Genomic DNA, 21,243 nt, shown 5'->3' with positions numbered 1-21,243 from the left:
TAAATTCACTATTGTTGATCCTGGACCATCAAGATTATAAATTCACTATTGTTGATCCTGGACCATCAAGATTATAAATTCACTACTGTTGATCCTGCACCATCAAGATTATAAATTCACTATTGTTGATCCTGGACCATCAAGATTATAAATTCACTATTGTTGATCCTGGACCATCAAGATTAAATATAAATTCACTATTGTTGATCCTGGACCATCAAGATTAAATATAAATTCACTATTGTTGATCCTGGACCATCAAGATTATAAATTCACTATTGTTGATCCTGCACCATCAAGATTATAAATTCACTATTGTTGATCCTGGACCATCAAGATTATAAATTCACTACTGTTGATCCTGGACCATCAAGATTATAAATTCACTATTGTTGATCCTGGACCATCAAGATTATAAATTCACTATTGTTGATCCTGGACCATCAAGATTATAAATTCACCATTGTTGATCCTGGACCATCAAGATTATAAATTCACTATTGTTGATCCTGGACCATCAAGATTATAAATTCACTATTGTTGATCCTGGACCATCAAGATTATAAATTCACCATTGTTGATCCTGGAATATTATGATTATAAATTCACTATTGTTGATCCTGGACCATCAAGATTAATTATAAATTCACTATTGTTGATCCTGGACCATCAAGATTATAAATTCACTAATGTTGATCCTGGACCATCAAGATTATAAATTCACTAATGTTGATCCTGGACCATCATGATTATAAATTCACTATTGTTGATCCTGGACCATCATGATTATAAATTCACTATTGTTGATCCTGGACCATCAAGATTATAAATTCACTAATGTTGATCCTGGACCATCAAGATTATAAATTCACTATTGTTGATCCTGGACCATCCAGATTAATTATAAATTCACTATTGTTGATCCTGGACCATCAAGATTAATTATAAATTCACTATTGTTGATCCTGGACCATCAAGATTATAAATTCACTATTGTTGATCCTGGACCATCAAGATTATAAATTCACTAATGTTGATCCTGGACCATCAAGATTAATTATAAATTCACTATTGTTGATCCTGGACCATCAAGATTATAAATTCACTATTGTTGATCCTGGACCATCAAGATTATAAATTCACTATTGTTGATCCTGGACCATCAAGATTATAAATTCACTATTGTTGATCCTGGACCATCAAGATTGTAAATTCACTATTGTTGATCCTGGACCATCAAGATTATAAATTCACTAGTGTTGATCCTGGACCATCAAGATTATAAATTCACTAATGTTGATCCTGGACCATCAAGATTATAAATTTACTATTGTTGATCCTGGACCATCAAGATTATAAATTCACTATTGTTGATCCTGGACCATCAAGATTATAAATTCACTAATGTTGATCCTGGACCATCAAGATTATAAATTCACTAATGTTGATCCTGGACCATCAAGATTATAAATTCAATATTGTTGATCCTGGACCATCAAGATTATAAATTCATTATTGTTGATCCTGGACCATCAAGATTAATTATAAATTCACTTTTGCTGATCCTGGACCATCAAGATTATAAATTCACTATTGTTGATCCTGGACCATCAAGATTATAAATTCACTATTGTTGATCCTGGACCATCAAGATTATAAATTCACTATTGTTGATCCTGGACCATCAAGATTATAAATTCACTATTGTTGATCCTGGACCATCAAGATTAATTTTAAATTCACTATTGTTGATCCTGGACCATCAAGATTATAAATTCACTAATGTTGATCCTGGACCATCAAGATTATAAATTCACTATTGTTGATCCTGGACCATCAAGATTATAAATTCACTATTGTTGATCCTGGACCATCAAGATTATAAATTCACCATTGTTGATCCTGGACCATCAAGATTATAAATTCATTAATGTTGATCCTGGACCATCAAGATTATAAATTCACTATTGTTGATCCTGGACCATCATGATTATAAATTCACTATTTTTGATCCTGGACCATCAAGATTATAAATTCACTATTGTTGATCCTGGACCATCAAGATTATAAATTCACTATTGTTGATCCTGGACCATCAAGATTATAAATTCACTATTGTTGATCCTGGACCATCAAGATTATAAATTCACTACTGTTGATCCTGCACCATCAAGATTATAAATTCACTATTGTTGATCCTGGACCATCAAGATTATAAATTCACTATTGTTGATCCTGGACCATCAAGATTAAATATAAATTCACTATTGTTGATCCTGGACCATCAAGATTAAATATAAATTCACTATTGTTGATCCTGGACCATCAAGATTATAAATTCACTATTGTTGATCCTGGACCATCAAGATTATAAATTCACTACTGTTGATCCTGGACCATCAAGATTATAAATTCACTATTGTTGATCCTGGACCATCAAGATTATAAATTCACTATTGTTGATCCTGGACCATCAAGATTATAAATTCACCATTGTTGATCCTGGACCATCAAGATTATAAATTCACTATTGTTGATCCTGGACCATCAAGATTATAAATTCACTATTGTTGATCCTGGACCATCAAGATTAAATATAAATTCACTATTGTTGATCCTGGACCATCAAGATTAAATATAAATTCACTATTGTTGATCCTGGACCATCAAGATTATAAATTCACTATTGTTGATCCTGGACCATCAAGATTATAAATTCACTATTGTTGATCCTGGACCATCAAGATTATAAATTCACCATTGTTGATCCTGGACCATCAAGATTATAAATTCACTATTGTTGATCCTGGACCATCAAGATTATAAATTCACTATTGTTGATCCTGGACCATCAAGATTATAAATTCACCATTGTTGATCCTGGAATATTATGATTATAAATTCACTATTGTTGATCCTGGACCATCAAGATTAATTATAAATTCACTATTGTTGATCCTGGACCATCAAGATTATAAATTCACTAATGTTGATCCTGGACCATCATGATTATAAATTCACTATTGTTGATCCTGGACCATCAAGATTATAAATTCACTATTGTTGATCCTGGACCATCAAGATTATAAATTCACTAATGTTGATCCTGGACCATCAAGATTAATTATAAATTCACTTTTGCTGATCCTGGACCATCAAGATTATTAATTCACTATTGTTGATCCTGGACCATCAAGATTATAAATTCACTAGTGTTGATCCTGGACCATCAAGATTATAAATTCACTAATGTTGATCCTGGACCATCAAGATTATAAATTTACTATTGTTGATCCTGGACCATCAAGATTATAAATTCACTATTGTTGATCCTGGACCATCAAGATTATAAATTCACTAATGTTGATCCTGGACCATCAAGATTATAAATTCACTATTGTTGATCCTGGACCATCAAGATTATAAATTCATTATTGTTGATCCTGGACCATCAAGATTAATTATAAATTCACTTTTGCTGATCCTGGACCATCAAGATTATAAATTCACTATTGTTGATCCTGGACCATCAAGATTATAAATTCACTTTTGTTGATCCTGGACCATCAAGATTATAAATTCACTATTGTTGATCCTGGACCATCAAGATTATAAATTCACTATTGTTGATCCTGGACCATCAAGATTATAAATTCACTATTGTTGATCCTGGACCATCAAGATTATAAATTCACCATTGTTGATCCTGGACCATCAAGATTAATTATAAATTCACTATTGTTGATCCTGGACCATCAAGATTATAAATTCACTATTGTTGATGGTCCAGGATCAACAATAGTGAATTTATAATCTTGATGGTCCAGGATCAACAATAGTGAATTTATAATTAATCTTGATGGTCCAGGATCAACATTAGTGAATTTATAATCTTGATGGTCCAGGATCAACAATAGTGAATTTATAATTAATCTTGATGGTCCAGGATCAACAATAGTGAATTTATAATCTTGATGGTCCAGGATCAACAATGGTGAATTTATAATCTTGATGGTCCAGGATCAACAATAGTGAATTTATAATCTTGATGGTCCAGGATCAACATTAGTGAATTTATAATCTTGATGGTCCAGGATCAACAATAGTGAATTTAAAATTAATCTTGATGGTCCAGGATCAACAATAGTGAATTTATAATCTTGATGGTCCAGGATCAACATTAGTGAATTTATAATCTTGATGGTCCAGGATCAACAATAGTGAATTTAAAATTAATCTTGATGGTCCAGGATCAACAATAGTGAATTTATAATCTTGATGGTCCAGGATCAACAATAGTGAATTTATAATCTTGATGGTCCAGGATCAAAATTACTGAATTTATAATCTTGATGGTCCAGGATCAACATTAGTGAATTTATAATCTTGATGGTCCAGGATCAACAATAGTGAATTTATAATTAATCTTGATGGTCCAGGATCAACAATAGTGAATTTATAATTAATCTTGATGGTCCAGGATCAACAATAGTGGATTTATAATTAATCTTGATGGTCCAGGATCAACATTAGTGAATTTATAATCTTGATGGTCCAGGATCAACAATAGTGAATTTATAATTAATCTTGATGGTCCAGGATCTCCAAACTGGATTACTGCAACTCTCTACTAGCTGGGCTTCCAGCTAACTCTATCAAGCCTCTTCAACTGCTCCAGAATGCAGCAGCACGAGTTGTCTTCAATGAACCTAAACGAGCACATGTCACTCCGCTGCTAGTCCGTTTGCACTGGCTGCCAGTTGCTGCTCGCATCAAATTCAAAACTCTGATGTTTGCCTACAAAGTGACTTCTGGCCTAGCACCTTCTTATCTGCACTCACTTCTGCAGATCTATGTGCCCTCCAGAAACTTGCGTTCTGTGAATGAACGTCGCCTCGTGGTTCCATCCCAAAGAGGGAAAAAATCACTTTCGCGAACGCTCACGCTCAATCTGCCCAGTTGGTGGAATGAACTCCCTAACTGCATCAGAACAGCAGAGTCACTCGCTATTTTCAAGAAACGACTAAAAACTCAACTATTTAGTCTCCACTTCACTTCCTAATCTGCAATTGCCTCTTTGAATATCACACTAATTGTACAAAAAAAAAAAAAAAAAAAAAAAAAAAAACTACTAACACTTCCCTTCTTAGACTTTACAGACCTGAAACTTGCCTTTAGTACTTATTCATTGTTGCTCTTAGTTGTGTAAATTGCTTCCTTGTCCTCATTTGTAAGTCGCTTTGGATAAAAGCGTCTGCTAAATGAATAAATGTAAATGTAATGTAAATGTAGTTAATTTATAATCTTGATGGTCCAGGATCAACAATAGTGAATTTATAATCTTGATGGTCCAGGATCAACAATAGTGAATTTATAATCTTGATGGTCCAGGATCAACAATAGTGAATTTATAATCTTGATGGTCCAGGATTAGCAATAGTGAATTTATAATCATGATGGTCCAGGATCAACATTAGTTAATTTATAATCTTGATGGTCCAGGATCAACAATAGTGAATTTATAATCTTGATGGTCCAGGATCAACATTAGTGAATTTATAATCTTGATGGTCCAGGATCAACAATAGTGAATTTATAATCTTGATGGTCCAGGATCAACATTAGTGAATTTATATTTAATCTTGATGGTCCAGGATCAACAATAGTGAATTTATAATCTTGATGGTCCAGGATCAACATTAGTGAATTTATAATCTTGATGGTCCAGGATCAACATTAGTTAATTTATAATCTTGATGGTCCAGGATCAACAATAGTGAATTTATAATTAATCTGGATGGTCCAGGATCAACAATAGTGAATTTATAATCTTGATGGTCCAGGATTAACAATAGTGAATTTATAATCATGATGGTCCAGGATCAACAATAGTGAATTTATAATCATGATGGTCCAGGATCAACAATAGTGAATTTATAATCATGATGGTCCAGGATCAACATTAGTGAATTTATAATCTTGATGGTCCAGGATCAACAATAGTGAATTTATAATCTTGATGGTCCAGGATCAACATTAGTGAATTTATAATCTTGATGGTCCAGGATCAACAATAGTGAATTTATAATTAATCTTGATGGTCCAGGATCAACAATAGTGAATTTATAATCATAATATTCCAGGATCAACAATGGTGAATTTATAATCTTGATGGTCCAGGATCAACAATAGTGAATTTATAATCTTGATGGTCCAGGATCAACAATAGTGAATTTATAATCATGATGGTCCAGGATCAACAATAGTGAATTTATAATCATGATGGTCCAGGATCAACAATAGTGAATTTATAATCATGATGGTCCAGGATTAACAATAGTGAATTTATATTCATGATGGTCCAGGATTAGCAATAGTGAATTTATAATCATGATGGTCCAGGATTAGCAATAGTGAATTTATAATCATGATGGTCCAGGATCAACAATAGTGAATTTATAATCATGATGGTCCAGGATCAACAATAGTGAATTTATAATCATGATGGTCCAGGATTAACAATAGTGAATTTATATTCATGATGGTCCAGGATTAGCAATAGTGAATTTATAATCATGATGGTCCAGGATCAACAATAGTGAATTTATAATCTTGATGGTCCAGGATCAACAATAGGGAATTTATATTTAATCTTGATGGTCCAGGATCAACAATAGTGAATTTATATTTAATCTTGATGGTCAAGATTATAAATTAGCTATTGTTGATCCTGGACCATCAAGATTATAAATTCACTATTGTTGATCCTGGACCATCAAGATTATAAATTCACTAATGTTGATCCTGGACCATCAAGATTAATTATAAATTCACTATTGTTGATCCTGGACCATCAAGATTATAAATTCACCATTGTTGATCCTGGACCATCAAGATTATAAATTCATTAATGTTGATCCTGGACCATCAAGATTATAAATTCACTATTGTTGATCCTGGACCATCATGATTATAAATTCACTATTTTTGATCCTGGACCATCAAGATTATAAATTCACTATTGTTGATCCTGGACCATCAAGATTATAAATTCACTATTGTTGATCCTGGACCATCAAGATTATAAATTCACTATTGTTGATCCTGGACCATCAAGATTATAAATTCACTATTGTTGATCCTGGACCATCAAGATTAAATATGAATTCACTATTGTCGATCCTGGACCATCAAGATTAATTATAAAATCACTATTGTTGATCCTGGACCATCAAGATTATAAATTCACTATTGTTGATTCTGGACCATCAAGATTATAAATTCACTATTGTTGATCCTGGACCATCAAGATTATAAATTCACTACTGTTGATCCTGGACCATCAAGGTTATAAATTCACTATTGTTGATCCTGGACCATCAAGATTATAAATTGACTATTGTTGATCCTGGACCATCAAGATTAAATATAAATTCACTATTGTTGATCCTGGACCATCAAGATTAAATATAAATTCCCTATTGTTGATCCTGGACCATCAAGATTATAAATTCACTATTGTTGATCCTGGACCATCATGATTATAAATTCACTATTGCTAATCCTGGACCATCATGAATATAAATTCACTATTGTTAATCCTGGACCATCATGATTATAAATTCACTATTGTTGATCCTGGACCATCATGATTATAAATTCACTATTGTTGATCCTGGACCATCAAGATTATAAATTCACTATTGTTGATCCTGGACCATCAAGATTATAAATTCACTATTGTTGATCCTGGACCATCAAGATTATAAATTCACTAATGTTGATCCTGGACCATCATGATTATAAATTCACTATTGTTGATCCTGGACCATCAAGATTATAAATTCACTATTGTTAATCCTGGACCATCAAGATTATAAATTCACTATTGTTGATCCTGGACCATCCAGATTAATTATAAATTCACTATTGTTGATCCTGGACCATCAAGATTATAAATTCACTATTGTTGATCCTGGACCATCAAGATTATAAATTAACTATTGTTGATCCTGGACCATCAAGATTAATTATAAATCCACTATTGTTGATCCTGGACCATCAAGATTATAAATTCACTATTGTTGATCCTGGACCATCAAGATTATAAATTCACTATTGTTGATCCTGGACCATCAAGATTATAAATTCACTATTGTTGATCCTGGACCATCAAGATTAAATATAAATTCACTATTGTTGATCCTGGACCATCAAGATTAATTATAAATTCACTATTGTTGATCCTGGACCATCAAGATTATAAATTAACTATTGTTGATCCTGGACCATCAAGATTATAAATTCAGTAATTTTGATCCTGGACCATCAAGATTATAAATTCACTATTGTTGATCCTGGACCATCAAGATTATAAATTCACTATTGTTGATCCTGGACCATCAAGATTATAAATTCACTAATGTTGATCCTGGACCATCAAGATTATAAATTCACTATTGTTGATCCTGGACCATCAAGATTATAAATTCACTATTGTTGATCCTGGACCATCAAGATTATAAATTCACTAATGTTGATCCTGGACCATCAAGATTATAAATTCACTATTGTTGATCCTGGACCATCAAGATTAATTTTAAATTCACTATTGTTGATCCTGGACCATCAAGATTATAAATTCACTAATGTTGATCCTGGACCATCAAGATTATAAATTCACTATTGTTGATCCTGGACCATCAAGATTATAAATTCACCATTGTTGATCCTGGACCATCAAGATTATAAATTCACTATTGTTGATCCTGGACCATCAAGATTATAAATTCACTAATGTTGATCCTGGACCATCAAGATTAATTATAAATTCACTATTGTTGATCCTGGACCATCAAGATTATAAATTCACTATTGTTGATCCTGGACCATCAAGATTATAAATTCACTATTGTTGATCCTGGACCATCAAGATTATAAATTCACTACTGTTGATCCTGGACCATCAAGATTATAAATTCACTATTGTTGATCCTGGACCATCAAGATTATAAATTCACTATTGTTGATCCTGGACCATCAAGATTATAAATTCACTATTGTTGATCCTGGACCATCAAGATTATAAATTCACTATTGTTGATCCTGGACCATCAAGATTATAAATTCACTATTGTTGATCCTGGACCATCAAGATTATAAATTAACTATTGTTGATCCTGGACCATCAAGATTATAAATTCACTATTGTTGATCCTGGACCATCAAGATTAATTATAAATTCACTATTGTTGATCCTGGACCATCAAGATTAATTATAAATTCACTATTGTTGATCCTGGACCATCAAGATTATAAATTCACTAATGTTGTTCCTGGACCATCAAGATTATAAATTCACTATTGTTGATCCTGGACCATCAAGATTAATTATAAATTCACTATTGTTGATCCTGGACCATCAAGATTATAAATTCACTAATGTTGATCCTAGACCATCAAGATTAATTATAAATTCACTATTGTTGATCCTGGACCATCAAGATTATAAATTCACCATTGTTGATCCTGGACCATCAAGATTATAAATTCACTATTGTTGATCCTGGACCATCAAGATTATAAATTCACTATTGTTGATCCTGGACCATCAAGATTATAAATTCACTATTGTTGATCCTGGACCATCATGATTATAAATTCACTATTTTTGATCCTGGACCATCAAGATTATAAATTCACTACTGTTGATCCTGGACCATCAAGATTATAAATTCACTATTGTTGATCCTGGACCATCAAGATTATAAATTCACTATTGTTGATCCTGGACCATCAAGATTATAAATTCACTATTGTTGATCCTGGACCATCAAGATTATAAATTCACTATTGTTGATCCTGGACCATCAAGATTATAAATTCACTATTGTTGATCCTGGACCATCAAGATTAAATATGAATTCACTATTGTCGATCCTGGACCATCAAGATTAATTATAAAATCACTATTGTTGATCCTGGACCATCAAGATTATAAATTCACTATTGTTGATCCTGGACCATCATGATTATAAATTCACTATTGCTAATCCTGGACCATCATGAATATAAATTCACTATTGTTAATCCTGGACCATCATGATTATAAATTCACTATTGTTGATCCTGGACCATCATGATTATAAATTCACTATTGTTGATCCTGGACCATCAAGATTATAAATTCACTATTGTTGATCCTGGACCATCAAGATTATAAATTCACTATTGTTGATCCTGGACCATCAAGATTATAAATTCACCATTGTTGATCCTGGAATATTATGATTATAAATTCACTATTGTTGATCCTGGACCATCAAGATTAATTATAAATTCACTATTGTTGATCCTGGACCATCAAGATTATAAATTCACTAATGTTGATCCTGGACCATCAAGATTATAAATTCACTATTGTTGATCCTGGACCATCAAGATTATAAATTCACTAATGTTGATCCTGGACCATCATGATTAAATATAAATTCACTATTGTTGATCCTGGACCATCAAGATTATAAATTAACTATTGTTGATCCTGGACCATCAAGATTAATTATAAATTCACTATTGTTGATCCTGGACCATCAAGATTATAAATTCACTAATGTTGATCCTGGACCATCAAGATTATAAATTCACTATTGTTGATCCTGGACCATCAAGATTATAAATTCACTAATGTTGATCCTGGACCATCAAGATTATAAATTCACTAATGTTGATCCTGGACCATCAAGATTATAAATTCACTATTGTTGATCCTGGACCATCAAGATTAATTATAAATTCACTATTGTTGATCCTGGACCATCAAGATTATAAATTCACTATTGTTGATCCTGGACCATCAAGATTATAAATTAACTATTGTTGATCCTGGACCATCAAGATTATAAATTCAGTAATTTTGATCCTGGACCATCAAGATTATAAATTCACTATTGTTGATCCTGGATCATCAAGATTATAAATTCACTATTGTTGATCCTGGACCATCAAGATTATAAAATCAGTAATTTTGATCCTGGACCATCAAGATTATAAATTCACTATTGTTGATCCTGGACCATCAAGATTAAATATAAATTCAATATTGTTGATCCTGGACCATCAAGATTATAAATTCACTATTGTTGATCCTGGACCATCAAGATTATAAATTCACTATTGTTGATCCTGGACCATCAAGATTATAAATTCACTAATGTTGATCCTGGACCATCAAGATTAATTATAAATTCACTATTGTTGATCCTGGACCATCAAGATTAAATATAAATTCACTATTGTTGATCCTGGACCATCAAGATTAATTATAAATTCACTATTGTTGATCCTGGACCATCAAGATTATAATTTCACTACTGTTGATCCTGGACCATCAAGATTATAAATTCACTAATGTTGATCCTGGACCATCAAGATTATAAATTCACTACTGTTGATCCTGGACCATCAAGATTATAAATTCACTACTGTTGATCCTGGACCATCATGATTATAAATTCACTATTGTTGATCCTGGACCATCATGATTATAAATTCATTATTGTTGATCCTGGACCATCAAGATTATAAATTCACTACTGTTGATCCTGGACCATCAAGATTATAAATTCACTACTGTTGATCCTGGACCATCAAGATTATAAATTAACTAATGTTGATCCTGGACCATCAAGATTATAAATTCACTAATGTTGATCCTGGACCATCAAGATTATAAATTCACCATTGTTGATCCTGGACCATCAAGATTATAAATTCACTAATGTTGATCCTGGACCATCAAGATTATAAATTCACTAATGTTGATCCTGGACCACCAAGATTATAAATTCACTATTGTTGATCCTGGACCATCAAGATTATAAATTCACTATTGTTGATCCTGGACCATCAAGATTAATTATAAATTCACTATTGTTGATCCTGGACCATCAAGATTATAAATTCACTAATGTTTATCCTGGACCATCAAGATTATAAATTCACTAATGTTGATCCTGGACCATCAAGATTATAAATTCACTAATGTTGATCCTGGACCATCAAGATTAATTATAAATTCACTATTGTTGATCCTGGACCATCAAGATTAAATATAAATTCACTATTGTTGATCCTGGACCATCAAGATTAATTATAAATTCACTATTGTTGATCCTGGACCATCAAGATTATAATTTCACTACTGTTGATCCTGGACCATCAAGATTATAAATTCACTAATGTTGATCCTGGACCATCAAGATTATAAATTCACTACTGTTGATCCTGGACCATCAAGATTATAAATTCACTACTGTTGATCCTGGACCATCATGATTATAAATTCACTATTGTTGATCCTGGACCATCATGATTATAAATTCATTATTGTTGATCCTGGACCATCAAGATTATAAATTCACTACTGTTGATCCTGGACCATCAAGATTATAAATTCACTACTGTTGATCCTGGACCATCAAGATTATAAATTAACTAATGTTGATCCTGGACCATCAAGATTATAAATTCACTAATGTTGATCCTGGACCATCAAGATTATAAATTCACCATTGTTGATCCTGGACCATCAAGATTATAAATTCACTAATGTTGATCCTGGACCATCAAGATTATAAATTCACTAATGTTGATCCTGGACCACCAAGATTATAAATTCACTATTGTTGATCCTGGACCATCAAGATTATAAATTCACTATTGTTGATCCTGGACCATCAAGATTAATTATAAATTCACTATTGTTGATCCTGGACCATCAAGATTATAAATTCACTAATGTTTATCCTGGACCATCAAGATTATAAATTCACTAATGTTGATCCTGGACCATCAAGATTATAAATTCACTAATGTTGATCCTGGACCATCAAGATTATAAATTCACTATTGTTGATCCTGGACCATCAAGATTATAAATTCACTATTGTTGATCCTGGACCATCAAGATTATGAATTCACTACTGTTGATCCTGGACCATCAAGATTATAAATTCACTATTCACTATTGATCCTGGACCATCAAGATTATAAATTAACTAATGTTGATCCTGGACCATCAAGATTATAAATTCACTATTGTTGATCCTGGACCATCAAGATTATAAATTCACTATTGTTGATCCTGGACCATCAAGATTATAAATTCACTATTGTTGATCCTGGACCATCAAGATTATAAATTCACTATTGTTGATCCTGGACCATCAAGATTATAAATTCACTACTGTTGATCCTGGACCATCAAGATTATAAATTCACTATTGTTGATCCTGGACCATCAAGATTAAATATAAATTCACTATTGTTGATCCTGGACCATCAAGATTAATTATAAATTCACTATTGTTGATCCTGGACCATCAAGATTATAAATTCACTAATGTTGATCCTGGACCATCAAGATTATAAATTCACTACTGTTGATCCTGGACCATCAAGATTATAAATTCACTACTGTTGATCCTGGACCATCAAGATTATAAATTCACTAATGTTGATCCTGGACCATCATGATTATAAATTCACTATTGTTGATCCTGGACCATCAAGATTATAAATTCACTAATGTTGATCCTGGACCATCAAGATTATAAATTCACTACTGTTGATCCTGGACCATCAAGATTATAAATTCACTAATGTTGATCCTGGACCATCAAGATTATAAATTCACTATTGTTGATCCTGGACCATCAAGATTATAAATTCACTAATGTTGATCCTGGACCATCAAGATTATAAATTCACTAATGTTGATCCTGGACCATCAAGATTATAAATTCACTACTGTTGATCCTGGACCATCAAGATTATAAATTCACTAATGTTGATCCTCGACCATCAAGATTATAAATTCACTAATGTTGATCCTGGACCATCATGATTATAAATTCACTATTGTTGATCCTGGACCATCATGATTATAAATTCACTAATGTTGATCCTGGACCATCAAGATTATAAATTCACTACTGTTGATCCTGGACCATCAAGATTATAAATTAACTAATGTTGATCCTGGACCATCAAGATTATAAATTCACTAATGTTGATCCTGGACCATCAAGATTAATTATAAATTCACTATTGTTGATTCTGGACCATCAAGATTATAAATTCACTATTGTTGATCCTGGACCATCAAGATTATAAATTCACTAATGTTGATCCTGGACCATCAAGATTATAAATTCACTATTGTTGATCCTGGACCATCAAGATTATAAATTCACTAATGTTGATCCTGGACCATCAAGATTATAAATTCACTATTGTTGATCCTGGACCATCAAGATTATAAATTCACTAATTTTGATCCTGGACCATCAAGATTATAAATTCACTATTGTTGATCCTGGAATATTATGATTATAAATTCACTATTGTTGATCCTGGACCATTAAGATTAATTATAAATTCACTATTGTTGATCCTGGACCATCAAGATTATAAATTCACTAATGTTGATCATGGACCATCAAGATTATAAATTCACTAATGTTGATCCTGGACCATCATGATTATAAATTCACTATTGTTGATCCTGGACCATCAAGATTATAAATTCACTATTGTTGATCCTGGACCATCCAGATTAATTATAAATTCACTATTGTTGATCCTGGACCATCAAGATTATAAATTCACTACTGTTGATCCTGGACCATCAAGATTATAAATTCACTAATGTTGATCCTGGACCATCAAGATTATAAATTCACTATTGTTGATCCTGGACCATCAAGATTATAAATTCACTACTGTTGATCCTGGACCATCAAGATTAAATATAAATTCACTATTGTTGATCCTGGACCATCAAGATTATAAATTCACTATTGTTGATCCTGGACCATCAAGATTAAATATAAATTCACTATTGTTGATCCTGGACCATCAAGATTATAAATTAACTATTGTTGATCCTGGACCATCAAGATTAATTATAAATTCACTATTGTTGATCCTGGACCATCAAGATTATAAATTCACTAATGTTGATCCTGGACCATCAAGATTATAAATTCACTATTGTTGATCCTGGACCATCAAGATTATAAATTCACTATTGTTGATCCTGGACCATCAAGATTATACATTCACTATTGTTGATCCTGGACCATCAACCATCAAGATTATAAATTCACTAATGTTGATCCTGGACCATCAAGATTATAAATTCACTATTGTTGATCCTGGACCATCAAGATTAATTATAAATTCACTATTGTTGATCCTGGACCATCAAGATTATAAATTCACTATTGTTGATCCTGGACCATCAAGATTATAAATTAACTATTGTTGATCCTGGACCATCAAGATTATAAATTCAGTAATTTTGATCCTGGACCATCAAGATTATAAATTCACTATTGTTGATCCTGGACCATCAAGATTATAAATTCACTATTGTTGATCCTGGACCATCAAGATTATAAATTCAGTAATTTTGATCCTGGACCATCAAGATTATAAATTCACTATTGTTGATCCTGGACCATCAAGATTAAATATAAATTCAATATTGTTGATCCTGGACCATCAAGATTATAAATTCACTATTGTTGATCCTGGACCATCAAGATTATAAATTCACTAATGTTGATCCTGGACCATCAAGATTATAAATTCACTATTGTTGATCCTGGACCATCAAGATTAATTATAAATTCACTATTGTTGATCCTGGACCATCAAGATTAAATATAAATTCACTATTGTTGATCCTGGACCATCAAGATTAATTATAAATTCACTATTGTTGATCCTGGACCATCAAGATTATAATTTCACTACTGTTGATCCTGGACCATCAAGATTATAAATTCACTAATGTTGATCCTGGACCATCAAGATTATAAATTCACTACTGTTGATCCTGGACCATCAAGATTATAAATTCACTACTGTTGATCCTGGACCATCATGATTATAAATTCACTATTGTTGATCCTGGACCATCATGATTATAAATTCATTATTGTTGATCCTGGACCATCAAGATTATAAATTCACTACTGTTGATCCTGGACCATCAAGATTATAAATTCACTACTGTTGATCCTGGACCATCAAGATGATAAATTAACTAATGTTGATCCTGGACCATCAAGATTATAAATTCACTAATGTTGATCCTGGACCATCAAGATTATAAATTCACCATTGTTGATCCTGGACCATCAAGATTATAAATTCACTAATGTTGATCCTGGACCATCAAGATTATAAATTCACTAATGTTGATCCTGGACCATCAAGATTATAAATTCACTATTGTTGATCCTGGACCATCAAGATTATAAATTCACTATTGTTGATCCTGGACCATCAAGATTATAAATTCACTATTGTTGATCCTGGACCATCAAGATTATAAATTCACTACTGTTGATCCTGGACCATCAAGATTATAAATTCACTATTGTTGATCCTGGACCATCAAGATTAAATATAAATTCACTATTGTTGATCCTGGACCATCAAGATTAATTATAAATTCACTATTGTTGATCCTGGACCATCAAGATTATAAATTCACTAATGTTGATCCTGGACCATCAAGATTATAAATTCACTACTGTTGATCCTGGACCATCAAGATTATAAATTCACTACTGTTGATCCTGGACCATCAAGATTATAAATTCACTAATGTTGATCCTGGACCATCAAGATTATAAATTCACTACTGTTGATCCTGGACCATCAAGATTATAAATTCACTAATGTTGATCCTGGACCATCAAGATTATAAATTCACTAATGTTGATCCTGGACCATCAAGATTATAAATTCACTACTGTTGATCCTGGACCATCAAGATTATAAATTCACTAATGTTGATCCTCGACCATCAAGATTATAAATTCACTAATGTTGATCCTGGACCATCATGATTATAAATTCACTATTGTTGATCCTGGACCATCATGATTATAAATTCACTAATGTTGATCCTGGACCATCAAGATTATAAATTCACTACTGTTGATCCTGGACCATCAAGATTATAAATTAACTAATGTTGATCCTGGACCATCAAGATTATAAATTCACTAATGTTGATCCTGGACCATCAAGATTATAAATTCACCATTGTTGATCCTGGACCATCAAGATTATAAATTCACTAATGTTGATCCTGGACCATCAAGATTAATTATAAATTCACTATTGTTGATCCTGGACCATCAAGATTATAAATTCACTATTGTTGATCCTGGACCATCAAGATTATAAATTCACTAATGTTGATCCTGGACCATCAAGATTAAATATAAATTCAATATTGTTGATCCTGGACCATCAAGATTAATTATAAATTCACTAATGTTGATCCTGGACCATCATGATTATAAATTCACTATTGTTGATCCTGGACCATCAAGATTATAAATTCACTATTGTTGATCCTGGACCATCAAGATTATAAATTCACTACTGTTGATCCTGGACCATCAAGATTATAAATTCACTAATGTTGATCCTGGACCATCAAGATTATAAATTCACTATTGTTGATCCTGGACCATCAAGATTATAAATTCACTACTGTTGATCCTGGACCATCAAGATTAAATATAAATTCACTATTGTTGATCCTGGACCATCAAGATTATAAATTCACTATTGTTGATCCTGGACCATCAAGATTAAATATAAATTCACTATTGTTGATCCTGGACCATCAAGATTATAAATTAACTATTGTTGATCCTGGACCATCAAGATTAATTATAAATTCACTATTGTTGATCCTGGACCATCAAGATTATAAATTCACTAATGTTGATCCTGGACCATCAAGATTATAAATTCACTATTGTTGATCCTGGACCATCAAGATTATAAATTCACTATTGTTGATCCTGGACCATCAAGATTATACATTCACTATTGTTGATCCTGGACCATCAACCATCAAGATTATAAATTCACTAATGTTGATCCTGGACCATCAAGATTATAAATTCACTATTGTTGATCCTGGACCATCAAGATTAATTATAAATTCACTATTGTTGATCCTGGACCATCAAGATTATAAATTCACTATTGTTGATCCTGGACCATCAAGATTATAAATTAACTATTGTTGATCCTGGACCATCAAGATTATAAATTCAGTAATTTTGATCCTGGACCATCAAGATTATAAATTCACTATTGTTGATCCTGGACCATCAAGATTATAAATTCACTATTGTTGATCCTGGACCATCAAGATTATAAATTCAGTAATTTTGATCCTGGACCATCAAGATTATAAATTCACTATTGTTGATCCTGGACCATCAAGATTAAATATAAATTCAATATTGTTGATCCTGGACCATCAAGATTATAAATTCACTATTGTTGATCCTGGACCATCAAGATTATAAATTCACTAATGTTGATCCTGGACCATCAAGATTATAAATTCACTATTGTTGATCCTGGACCATCAAGATTAATTATAAATTCACTATTGTTGATCCTGGACCATCAAGATTAAATATAAATTCACTATTGTTAATCCTGGACCATCAAGATTAATTATAAATTCACTATTGTTGATCCTGGACCATCAAGATTATAATTTCACTACTGTTGATCCTGGACCATCAAGATTATAAATTCACTAATGTTGATCCTGGACCATCAAGATTATAAATTCACTACTGTTGATCCTGGACCATCAAGATTATAAATTCACTACTGTTGATCCTGGACCATCATGATTATAAATTCACTATTGTTGATCCTGGACCATCATGATTATAAATTCATTATTGTTGATCCTGGACCATCAAGATTATAAATTCACTACTGTTGATCCTGGACCATCAAGATTATAAATTCACTACTGTTGATCCTGGACCATCAAGATGATAAATTAACTAATGTTGATCCTGGACCATCAAGATTATAAATTCACTAATGTTGATCCTGGACCATCAAGATTATAAATTCACCATTGTTGATCCTAGACCATCAAGATTATAAATTCACTAATGTTGATCCTGGACCATCAAGATTATAAATTCACTAATGTTGATCCTGGACCATCAAGATTATAAATTCACTATTGTTGATCCTGGACCATCAAGATTATAAATTCACTATTGTTGATCCTGGACCATCAAGATTATAAATTCACTATTGTTGATCCTGGACCATCAAGATTATAAATTCACTACTGTTGATCCTGGACCATCAAGATTATAAATTCACTATTGTTGATCCTGGACCATCAAGATTAAATATAAATTCACTATTGTTGATCCTGGACCATCAAGATTAATTATAAATTCACTATTGTTGATCCTGGACCATCAAGATTATAAATTCACTAATGTTGATCCTGGACCATCAAGATTATAAATTCACTACTGTTGATCCTGGACCATCAAGATTATAAATTCACTACTGTTGATCCTGGACCATCAAGATTATAAATTCACTAATGTTGATCCTGGACCATCAAGATTATAAATTCACTACTGTTGATCCTGGACCATCAAGATTATAAATTCACTAATGTTGATCCTGGACCATCAAGATTATAAATTCACTAATGTTGATCCTGGACCATCAAGATTATAAATTCACTAATGTTGATCCTGGACCATCATGATTATAAATTCACTATTGTTGATCCTGGACCATCATGATTATAAATTCACTAATGTTGATCCTGGACCATCAAGATTATAAATTCACTACTGTTGATCCTGGACCATCAAGATTATAAATTAACTAATGTTGATCCTGGACCATCAAGATTATAAATTCACTAATGTTGATCCTGGACCATCAAGATTATAAATTCACCATTGTTGATCCTGGACCATCAAGATTATAAATTCACTAATGTTGATCCTGGACCATCAAGATTAATTATAAATTCACTATTGTTGATCCTGGACCATCAAGATTATAAATTCACTATTGTTGATCCTGGACCATCAAGATTATAAATTCACTAATGTTGATCCTGGACCATCAAGATTAAATATAAATTCAATATTGTTGATCCTGGACCATCAAGATTAATTATAAATTCACTAATGTTGATCCTGGACCATCAAGATATAAATTCACTATTGTTGATCCTGGACCATCAAGATTATAAATTCACTAATGTTGATCCTGGACCATCAAGATTATAAATTCACTATTGTTGATCCTGGACCATCAAGATTATAAATTCACTAATGTTGATCCTGGACCATCAAGATTATAAATTCACTATTGTTGATCCTGGACCATCAAGATTATAAATTCACTAATTTTGATCCTGGACCATCAAGATTATAAATTCACTAATGTTGATCCTGGACCATCAAGATTATAAATTCACTATTGTTGATCCTGGACCATCAAGATTATAAATTCACTATTGTTGATCCTGGACCATCACGATTATAAATTCACTATTGTTGATCCTGGACCATCAAGATTAAATATAAATTCAATATTGTTGATCCTGGACCATCAAGATTAATTATAAATTCACTAATGTTGATCCTGGACCATCAAGATATAAATTCACTATTGTTGATCCTGGACCATCAAGATTATAAATTCACTAATGTTGATCCTGGACCATCAAGATTATAAATTCACTATTGTTGATCCTGGACCATCAAGATTATTAATTCACTAATTTTGATCCTGGACCATCAAGATTATAAATTCACTATTGTTGATCCTGGACCATCAAGATTATAAATTCACTAATGTTGATCCTGGACCATCAAGATTATAAATTCACTATTGTTGATCCTGGACCATCAAGATTATAAATTCACTATTGTTGATCCTGGACCATCAAGATTATAAATTCACTATTGTTGATCCTGGACCATCAAGATTAAATATAAATTCAATATTGTTGATCCTGGACCATCAAGATTATAAATTCACTATTGTTGATCCTGGACCATCAAGATTAATTATAAATTCACTATTGTTGATCCTGGACCATCAAGATTATAAATTCACCATTGTTGATCCTGGACCATCAAGATTAAATATAAATTCACTATTGTTGATCCTGGACCATCAAGATTATAAATTCACTAATGTTGATCCTGGACCATCAAGATTAATTATAAATTCACTATTGTTGATCCTGGACCATCAAGATTATAAATTCACTATTGTTGATCCTGGACCATCAAGATTATAAATTCACTAATGTTGATCCTGGACCATCAAGATTATAAA

General features: G+C 32.2%; 1 protein-coding gene across 3 annotated transcripts in view; it reads left to right on the top strand.

Moving 5' to 3' along the window:
- ccdc149a (coiled-coil domain containing 149a) overlaps positions 1 to 21,243 on the top strand; it is a 107,150-nt gene that overhangs the window by 30,671 nt on the left and 55,236 nt on the right. Inside the window, exon 12 of one of the 3 annotated variants that reach the window (XR_015944682.1) lies at positions 4,600 to 5,097. The exons of the other annotated variants lie outside the window; for them this stretch is intronic. The gene's annotated coding sequence lies outside the window, so the exon portion shown is untranslated. Of the gene's footprint in view, positions 1 to 4,599; positions 5,098 to 21,243 lie in introns of those variants that run through there. 3 annotated transcript variants of the gene reach the window in all.

Source organism: Danio rerio, chromosome 7 (genome assembly GCF_052040795.2).
Source record: "Danio rerio strain M-AB ecotype USA chromosome 7, GRCz13ab, whole genome shotgun sequence".
Classification (NCBI taxonomy): Eukaryota; Metazoa; Chordata; class Actinopteri; order Cypriniformes; family Danionidae; genus Danio; species Danio rerio.
This window is presented reverse-complemented; position numbering and strand designations above follow the sequence as displayed.